This window comes from Oncorhynchus nerka, linkage group LG6, assembly GCF_034236695.1.
Source record: "Oncorhynchus nerka isolate Pitt River linkage group LG6, Oner_Uvic_2.0, whole genome shotgun sequence".
NCBI classification, from domain to species: Eukaryota; Metazoa; Chordata; class Actinopteri; order Salmoniformes; family Salmonidae; genus Oncorhynchus; species Oncorhynchus nerka.
In genome coordinates this window covers 72168858-72179901 of record NC_088401.1, presented here as the reverse complement: position 1 = coordinate 72179901, position 11044 = coordinate 72168858, and the positions used below count along the sequence as shown (strand labels likewise).

General features: G+C 47.0%; 1 pseudogene; it reads left to right on the top strand.

The window, feature by feature from the left end:
* Positions 1-9693, top strand: part of LOC115118655 (SH2 domain-containing protein 4A-like) — a 14051-nt pseudogene extending 4358 nt beyond the window's left edge.
* The last annotated feature ends 1351 nt before the right edge of the window (positions 9694-11044 follow it).

Genomic DNA, 11044 nt, shown 5'->3' with positions numbered 1-11044 from the left:
CTTCTGTCGTCTCTCTGGTAACTAACCTTCTGTCGTCTCTCTGGTAACTAACCTTCTGTCGTCTCTCTGGTAACTAACCTTCTGTCGTCTCTCTGGTAACTAGCCTTCTGTCGTGTCTCTGGTAACTAACCTTCTGTCGTGTCTCTCTGGTAACTAACCTTCTGTCGTCTCTCTGGTAACTAACCTTCTGTCGTCTCTCTGGTAACTAACCTTCTGTCGTCTCTTTGGTAACTAACCTTCTGTCACGTCTCTCTGGTAACTAACCTTCTGTCGCGTCTCTCTGGTAACTAACCTTCTGTCGCGTCTCTCTGGTAACTAACCTTCTGTCGCGTCTCTCTGGTAACTAACCTTCTGTCGCGTCTCTCTGGTAACTAACCTTCTGTCGCGTCTCTCTGGTAACTAACCTTCTGTCGTCTCTCTGGCAACTAACCTTCTGTCGTCTCTCTGGCAACTAACCTTCTGTCGTCTCTCTGGCAACTAACCTTCTGTCGCGCCTCGTCGCCGTCTGTGTTATGTGATTAAACTCATTAATCATGTAACTGTAATTTCTTAAGGAAGTCAGCGCACTAAGGAAAATATTCAGATTAAAGTTAATTTTCCTAATAACTTTCAGAAATGTAATATCTGATCAGTCTTCTGATTAATCAATTATTCAATTGTAAATAGTTGGTTATCTGCACGAACCCAGTCTTCACTGAGTCATCCATACATCAATTGTCTTAAAATAATTTATTTACTAAGTAATTCACAGAAATGCGTCACACAAACAAAATAGATATATTTCCAAAGAAATGATACAGGGCATGTGCCCTAGTGGGCTAAGTAGTTTTCCACTTTAATTTTGAGTGGGACTCCAAATCCAGACTTTTAGATTAACTAACTTCAAAGTAATGACTCGGGATGTCGGTTTTGCTACGAAAGCTTATTTTAGTAAGAATACTTGTTTACGTTACATTTAACAACAATTGTTTTGGTACTGACCAATGCAGGTAAGATGCTGTCGGAAAGTCAGCCACAATCACCCGCACCTGCACATAATTGCTCGCAAGGCATTCTGGGACTTGCAGTCAAAAAGCACAATTCAACACAACCCAATACAATTACATATGCAAATAAATCCAAAGAAATATCTCTAGACACAGCTCAAAGAATAAACTTAAACATTGACTCTGTAACACATTAAAGTTACAACACAGACTTCCATGGTTTGACAAATTTGATTTCCATTGATAATTTGTGTGATTTGTCAGCACATTCAACAATGTAAAGAAAAAAGTATTTAATAAGAATATTTCATTCATTCAGATCTAGGATGTGTTATTTTAGTGTTTATTTTTTTGAGCAGTATATTTCCAAAGAAAGGAGGATGTGCCCTAATGGCGGCTTGTTAGACAGTGATAATTATAACAATTGAAATGCTAATCCTTCACATATGAACGCTCACTCATTCGGGAACAATTGCAATCAATATATATATTTACGCTCAGTGTGTCGTCGGTATCTGTTGAAACGTTTGTTTCTGTTGGAGAGTTTGTCCGCTCTCTCTCTGTCGTGGTTAGAATGGCTGGTTCAGTGACATTACTTCATGTCGTTATAGGATAGAGATTTTGGCTGTTGGTTTTCGCGTTCAATGATACCGAATTCCTAGCTGCAGACTAGTAATTCATATCAAAGACTTGTTCTATTCTGTTGGTATCGATAGTCTTAACCTCTTGCTTCTACTCGGGACGCTTGCGTCCCAACTAGAGCTCTGGAAATGCAAATGCGCTACGCTAAATGCTAATAGTATTAGTTAAAACTCAAACGTTCATTAAAATACACATGCAGGGTATCGAATTAAGAGTTTAACCACGTGGTATGGTTAAAAGATTCAGCCATCTACTCAAACCTTAGGTTTATGGTCTCTACTCAAACCTGGGACCTCTTGTGGTAAGCTGGTCTGCAACCTTTAGCCATCTTGTAATTGAGGTGAGCTGGTCTGGTGATAAAAAAAACCCGGGTTTTATTCGGAAGAGCAGAAAGGGCCTGTCCCAGGACACCAGACCATAACTGTGCTCATGAGCGGTCCTCTGATTTAGTTAAACTCCAAAGGGAATTGGAGTTTCCTTCATTAAACAGTCCAAAATCACATTTCACAATAACACAAAGAGTATCATCCTCTTTCGTCTTATACAACAATTAGCCTCATATCTGAAGCTATTGTATAAACATTTATGGTAATGTGGCCGTATTGTCGCCCGTGAGTTTCCCCAAACGGACCAGTTCGTAGCTGGATTCTTCACTGATCTTTTATACCTTCTCCAGAACATAAATGTTGTTCGGTTCTCCAGTTCTGTGAGGTGGAAGAAATTCATTTGTTCTCTCTATGAAAACTCACTCTCTATATACTGTGGTCATGAGGAGATAATCTCCTGGAATTTACGACCTCTCTGACCACAGCAGCCTGGTTTTAGGAGACAGGGGGATGGTGCTCGCTGTACCCAAAGAGGGTCATGACAGCCTCCCTCCAGTCCCTCGACTTCTTGGCACTGACGGAAACATGGATCACCACAGACAACACTGCTACTCCTACTGCTCTCTCTTCGTCTGCCCACGTGTTCTCGCACACCCCGAGAGCTTCTGGTCAGCGGGGTGGTGGCACCGGGATCCTCATCTCTCCCAAGTGGTCATTCTCTCTTTCTCCCCTTACCCATCTGTCTATCGCCTCCTTTGAATTCCATGCTGTCACAGTTACCAGCCCTTTCAAGCTTAACATCCTTATCATTTATCGCCCTCCAGGTTCCCTCGGAGAGTTCATCAATGAGCTTGATGCCTTGATAAGCTCCTTTCCTGAGGACGGCTCACCTCTCACAGTTCTGGGCGACTTTAACCTCCCCACATCTACCTTTGACTCATTCCTCTCTGCCTCCTTCTTTCCACTCCTCTCCTCTTTTGACCTCACCCTCTCACCTTCCCCCCCAACTCACAAGGCAGGAAATACGCTCGACCTCATCTTTACTAGATGCTGTTCTTCCACTAACCTCATTGCAACTCCCTCCAAGTCTCCGACCACTACCTTGTATCCTTTTCCCTCTCGCTCTCATCCAACACTTCCCACACTGCCCCTACTCGGATGGTATCGCGCCGTCCCAACCTTCGCTCTCTCTCCCCCGCTACTCTCTCTCCTCTTCCATCCTATCATCTCTTCCCTCTGCTCAAACCTTCTCCAACCTATCTCCTGATTCTGCCTCCTCAACCCTCCTCTCCTCCCTTTCTGCATCCTTTGACTCTCTATGTCCCCTATCCTCCAGGCCCTCGGTCCTCCCCTCCCGCTCCGTGGCTCGACGACTCATTGCGAGCTCACAGATCCGGGCAGCCGAGCGGAAATGGAGGAAAACTCGCCTCCCTGCAGACCTGACATCCTTTCACTCCCTCCTCTCTACATTTTCCTCTTCTCTCTGCTTCTACCACTCTAAATTCCAAGCATCTGCCTCTAACCCTAGGAAGCTCTTTGCAACCTTCTCCTCCCTCCTGAATCCTCCTCCCCCCTCCTCCTTCTCTGCAGATGACTCAACCATTTTGAAAAGAAGGTCGACGACATCCGATCCTCGTTTGCTAAGTCAAACGACACCGCTGGTTCTGCTCACACTGCCCTACCCTGTGCTCTGACCTCTTTCTCCCCTCTCTCTCCAGATGAAATCTTGCGTCTTGTGACGGCCGGCCGCCCAACAACCTGCCCGCTTGACCCTATCCTCCTCTCTTCTCCAGACCTCGAGACCTTCTCCCTTACCTCACCTCGCTCATCAACTCATCCCTGACCGACTACGTCCCTTCCGTCTTCAAGAGAGCGAGAGTTGCACCCCTTCTGAAAAACCTACACTCGATCCCTCCGATGTCAACAACTACAGACCAGTATCCCTTCTTTCTTTTCTCTCCAAAACTCTTGAACGTGCCGTCCTTGGCCAGCTCTCCCGCTATCTCTCTCAGAATGACCTTCTTGATCCAAATCAGTCAGGTTTCAAGACTAGTCATTCAACTGAGACTGCTCTTCTGTATCACGGAGGCGCTCCGCACTGCTAAAGCTAACTCTCTCCTCTGCTCTCATCCTTCTAGACCTATCGGCTGCCTTCGATACTGTGAACCATCAGATCCTCCTCTCCACCCTCTCCGAGTTGGGCATCTCCGGCGCGGCCCACACTTGATTGCGTCCTACCTGACAGGTCGCTCCTACCAGGTGGCGTGGCGAGAATCCGTCTCCACACCACATGCTCACCACTGGTGTCCCCAGGGCTCTGTTCTAGGCCCTCTCCTATTCTCGCTATACACCAAGTCACTTGGCTCTGTCATAACCTCACATGGTCTCTCCTATCATTGCTATGCAGACGACACACAATTAATCTTCTCCTTTCCCCCTTCTGATGACCAGGTGGCGAATCGCATCTCTGCATGTCTGGCAGACATATCAGTGTGGATGACGGATCACCACCTCAAGCTGAACCTCGGCAAGACGGAGCTGCTCTTCCTCCCGGGAAGGACTGCCCGTTCCATGATCTCGCCATCACGGTTGACAACTCCATTGTGTCCTCCTCCCAGAGCGCAAAGAACCTTGGCGTGATCCTGGACAACACCCTGTCGTTCTCAACTAACATCAAGGCGGTGGCCCGTTCCTGTAGGTTCATGCTCTACAACATCCGCAGAGTACGACCCTGCCTCACACAGGAAGCGGCGCAGGTCCTAATCCAGGCACTTGTCATCTCCCGTCTGGATTACTGCAACTCGCTGTTGGCTGGGCTCCCTGCCTGTGCCATTAAACCCCTACAACTCATCCAGAACGCCGCAGCCCGTCTGGTGTTCAACCTTCCCAAGTTCTCTCACGTCACCCCGCTCCTCCGCTCTCTCCACTGGCTTCCAGTTGAAGCCCGCATCCGCTCTACAAGACCATGGTGCTTGCCTACGGAGCTGTGAGGGGAACGGCACCTCAGTACCTCCAGGCTCTGATCATGCCCTACACCCAAACAAGGGCACTGCGTTCATCCACCTCTGGCCTGCTCGCCTCCCTACCACTGAGGAAGTACAGTTCCCGCTCAGCCCAGTCAAAACTGTTCGCTGCTCTGGCCCCCCAATGGTGGAACAAACTCCCTCACGACGCCAGGACAGCGGAGTCAATCACCACCTTCCGGAGACACCTGAAACCCCACCTCTTTAAGGAATACCTAGGATAGGATAAATAATCCCTCTCACCCCCTTAAAAGATTTAGATGCACTACTGTTCCACTGGATGTCATAAGGTGAATGCACCAATTTGTAAGTCGCTCTGGATAAGAGCGTCTGCTAAATGACTTAAATGTAAATGTAAGAACATGAACCTGGCGTCATAGTAACTGCACATGGGAAATGAGAGAGTATATTTCATAATTTATGTTTTCCTTTCCCTGGGCAGTCACACCCACCTGTACCCTCCTCTGCCTCCTATCCTCTCTCTGCCTGCACAGAATGTTCTGTCCACAGATTCAACACACCACAGGGCATACAGTATTGGCCAGGGAGAGAGGAAAACCCTTCAAATATAGAAAGAGAGAGGGGGAACAGGGGGGGATGAAAGATGGGGACATGAGAGAGATGTGGAAGCAGGAGGTAAGGACGCAGGAGGGGGAGAGAGAGGTGGAATGAGGGGAAAAGTGAGTGAGAAGAAGAAGAGAAAGTGACAGGGAGGGGGAGATAGAGAGAGAGAGAGAGGGGCACTGAGGAACTGAGCTTGCTTGAGCACCCACCCCACTATTCTGGGAAAACAACCCTGAAACCATACTCTAAAGAGAATCAGCCTTCAGCTCAGGCCAAGTTCCACCACTCTCACTAACCCACGTCTCTCTCTTGCTTTCCCATTCTATTCCCTTCTCTCTCCATCTCTCTCTTTTACCCATTCTATCCCTCTCTTTCCCTGTCCATTTCTCTATCTGATGGGATATAGGATGTGACCTATCCTTTCCATTGGTTCTAATAGAACAGTGTGTATATATGTAATACCCAGCATCCTCTCCCTCTCCCCCACTCTATCTGATAGGATACAGAATGAGACTTATCCCCTCCCCCACTCTATCTGATAGGATATAGAATGAGACGTATCCCCTCCCCCACTCTATCTGATAGGATATAGAATTAGACGTATCCCCTCCCCCACTCTATCTGATAGGATACAGAATTAGACTTATCACCTCCCCCACTCTATCTGATAGGATATAGAATGAGACTTATCCCCTCCACCACTCTATCTGATAGGATACAGAATGAGACTTATCCCCTCCCCCACTCTATCTGATAGGATATAGAATGAGACATATACCCTCCCCCACTCTATCTGATAGGATACAGAATGAGACTTATCCCCTCCCCCACTCTATCTGATAGGATACAGAATGAGACTTATCCCCTCCCCACTCTATCTGATAGGATATAGAATGAGACCTATACCCTCCCCACTCTATCTGATAGCATACAGAATGAGACGTATCCCCCTCCCCCACTCTATCTGATAGGATATAGAATGAGACGTATCCCCCCCACACTCTATCTGATAGGATATAGAATGAGACGTATCCCCTCCTCACGTTACCCCTTTGTCTGTCCAATCTGTGCTCTATATGTCACCTGGGTGAGTGTGTGTGTCACCTTAGTAGCAGTAGGATAGGCCAGGTCATCTCTCATCTCTTAACACCAGGTGTCAAAATGAGCAGTAAAACCACTGTGTTGAGCAACAAACACCACACTTCATCATTCTTCTCACAGGCCCTTTATTCTCCTCTCTCAGCCCCATGGCCCAGAAAGACTCTCCTTACATAAGATAGTACGTAGGCAACACAGTACAACTCTTAAATGTCACACACACACACACACACACACACACACACACACACACACACACACACACACACACACACACACACACACACACACACACACACACACACACACACACACACACACACACACACACACACACACACACACAGCCTCTGGCCCATCTTGTACACTAAAAAATGATTAACATATTTCCAATATGAATTGCTGCAAGACCATTTCTACACCTTTTGTTGCCATTTTGCTCTATATTACGTAGGCTTATCTTCATTTATCTGAATTGAAATGAATGAATTGAAATGGGTTATTTTTTTACATTTAGGCTAGCAGCCTATTCATGTGTATCGTGTTCATATTACTGTAATGGTGACCTGTCTGTGACTAGAGACTAGAGGTTGTATCCTACCAATTGTTAGCCAGCTAATTAACACGGATCTGTGGTCAGATCTGAGTGATTACTGTAAGGTGAAGACCATAGACTAGTGTGTCAGTAAGGCAGTGTTTGTGCAGAGCCAATAGACTGGACAATAGATCAAGCTAGACCTCAGTAATGTGTTTGTTCACTGATAAGACAACAGCACCATCTGCTGGGCTATAACGGAGTACTACAACCAGACTCCATCAGTCTGACGATGGATTTAAATTGGGGACAGGTTTGAACAGTTACCTGCTGTTGTATTATCTGTGCTAGTTACACAGTGTGATATTCTATGAGTTTCTTTGTCTCCTCAGGTCACAGTAAGAGCGTGCGCTGGCTGTTGGGTCGTGATGGGGATGTGAGTGTGAGCGTGATCGGAGAGGTGGATGAATTTAGATCCTCCAAACTCCCCCAGACCTTTCGTACCAACACCAGACTACAGAGTACAGAAATGAACAACCTAGTGGTTGATCTCCATACTGTGTCACTACTGAAAGACAGAGAGAACCACCAAACCAGCTCACAATCAGCCACACTGATGCAACTCAGCGTAAGTGTTTGTTACGGAGTGTGTGTATGTGTGTGTGTGATGTGTATGCATATGAGACACAGAAAGAGAGGGCAAGAGGGAGAGAAATATGTCATCTCTACCATACAGGATGTAGCTCGACAGTCTTCTTCTATTTCCAGGTAGACTCAGACGGCTCTAAGGACACTGAGGAGGACCACGACTCAGGCAGCGCTGAGGACGACCCAAAGGACCCCGTGGAGGACAGCAGCGACAATGAGTCAGGCAACAGCACAGACGACCTAAAGGACTGGGGCCTCTGCCACAGACCCCGCCACAGCAACATCAGCCTGTCTCTACAACCCCAGCTGTCAGTCACAGAGAAGGCCCGCCCACACGGCAGAGGAGGTGAGAGAGAAAGAGAATCCAATTCAATCAAAATGTATTGGTCACATACACATGGTTAGCAGACGTTAATTCTAGTGTAGCAAAATGCTTGTGCTTCCAGTTCCGACTATGCAGAGAGTGTCTTTTTGTGTGTGCATACGAGCACGCGCATGTTTCTCTGGAATGACATGTCGACTCTACACTCGATTCAAGTTCATTGACTTAACAGATATTTCTACAATCCTTTCCCTCTCTATCTCTCTAGTGGTGGTCAGTCATGAGGAGGAGAGCCCGGCTTTTGGTGGTCGGGTGGCCCAGCTCAGGAGAACGTTTGCCACATCCTCTCCCATCGCCAAGCCCCCTGTGCCCACCAAACCTTCGCACCTGCAGCTGGTGCCCAGGTCCTCTCTGAGGTAACACTGGGGTCACCCACGGTCAACCAATCACACAGAAGAGGTACTGCCCACCTGAAGAGCTCATTTGAATACCAGGTAAAAGTGACCTACGGACAGACACTCACCTGAGGAACGGTGCAGAGAAATAGGAGCTCCAAACTTAGCCGAGTTAAAGGTGGACATGCACAGCTGAGTGGGAGGAATGCTTGACACTGGTACTCTGGTGAAGTGCCCCCCCCGTTGAAGGTTTGTGGAGACTGCATGGTAGTTATACAGTTCCACCTCTCCTTGAACCTAAATACACAAGAGGTTTGGACATGGTTAATACAAGAGCTATTTCTACATAGTTACATGGAAGTTTGTATCTGATTTGTACATGGGGTGGAGGAAAATATTTAGCTTTACGTTTCTAATCAGGAATTATGCATAATTTATTTTCACTTTGCTGTCTCTCGTATGTTTGGGTCATAGGTCAAACCATCCTGGTATGTTTGGGATATAGGTCAAACCATCCTGGTATGTTTGGGATATAGGTCAAACCATCCTGGTATGTTTGGGCCATAGGTCAAACCATCCTGGTATGTTTGGGATATAGGTCAAACCATCCTGGTATGTTTGGGATATAGGTCAAACCATCCTGGTATGTTTGGGCCATAGGTCAAACCATCCTGGTATGTTTGGGATATAGGTCAAACCATCCTGGTATGTTTGGGATATAGGTCAAACCATCCTGGTATGTTTGGGATATAGGTCAAACCATCCTGGTATGTTTGGGATATAGGTCAAACCATCCTGGTATGTTTGGGCCATAGGTCAAACCATCCTGGTATGTTTGGGATATAGGTCAAACCATCCTGGTATGTTTGGGCCATAGGTCAAACCATCCTGGTATGTTTGGGATATAAGTCAAACCATCCTGTCATGTTTTTAGCTATCAGATCTTTTGCTTTATTAATTGTGTTCATTATCTAACAGTCTAACCTCGTAGGCGTTCTAGTCATATCATGTTTTGTATATCTGCACTGTAACTACATTTGTTTGAGGAGGCTATTTCTATTTTGCGTGTGAAACATGCTTGTGCAAAACACATACCTGTATTTCTTTGACCTGTTGGTCTCTAATTCAGCTAAATAAAAATCTGAAGAAATGTGCGTGTCTGTGGGTGTGGGTGTGCTTAGGCAAGAGAGAGAGAGAATTAAGAAAGAGAGAGAGAGAGAGAGAGAGAGAGAGAGAGAGAGAGAGAAAGGGAGAGAGAGAGAGAGAGAGAAAGGGAGAGAGAGAGAGAGAGAGAGAGAGAGAGAGAAGAGAGAGAGAGAGAGAGAGAGAGAGAGGGAGAGAGAGAGAGAGAGAAAGGGAGAGAGAGAGAGAGAGAGAGAGAGAGAAAGGGAGAGAGAGAGAGAGAGAGAGAGAAAGGGAGCCCTCTGTTGTTTCATTTGTAGTGAGTGGTATCCATGGTGACCAGAGAGGTCGAGGACAACCAGACCTACCATTCACCCTACTCTGGGGTAGGATTACATCTAGATTTCAAACACACACACACACACACACACACACACACACACACACACACACACACACACACACACACACACACACACACACGCATGCATGTGCGCACACACAGACACACACAGGTCACACGTGTAGGTGGAATGAATTAAAAACGAGGATAATTATATTAGATGGGTTACAGTCATTTTTCTGAAGCTCCTTCATAAAACAGTGAGAGGAGGGCTGCAGTAGTGTTGCATGCTGTGCTCTCCAGTGGTTGTTGTTTACATGGACTCCATGCCTGGTTCACTAGTAGAGTTCCCAGCAGCTGGTTAACAAAGGATCAAAAGGGGCTAGTGGTAACTTGATTAGCGAGTGGCGGCCGGATGGCGACAGAAACAGGCGCTAAGATCAGACACACACACACACACGCACGCACGCACGCACGCACGCACGCACGCACGCACGCACGCACGCACGCACGCACGCACGCACGCACGCACGCACACACACACACACACACACACACACACACACACACACACACACACACACACACACACACACACACGGTAGATGAATGTCAGGGTGGCTATATGCACACACTCAGCATAACTCTATCTCTGCCAACTCAATAAAGCATGTCTTATGTCCCACCAGGACAGATGAAAGTGTGTCTTTAGGATTCAGGAACCTCTTCTTCTAAGACGCCCTGCTAGAGCTACTGTAGTACGATCCAACCAGTGTAGCATTACTGAGCCATGCAGCAGCTGGCTGCAGCGACTAACATAGCTAGGTCCAACTGTGGTTTGAGAGGACAGACTCAGGGTCAGTCTGTATTCTCGACAACGCATCCATCTTTATCCCTCTCCTCCCTCTATATCTCTATCTCTCCATCTCTCTAGGTATCTGTCCGACCCCTTCCCTTTCTCTTTTTGTATTTGCCTCTTCCCTCTTCCTCTACTATCTTCATCTCCTGCTGTCTCTCCATCTCCTTTCTCCCCTCCCCCC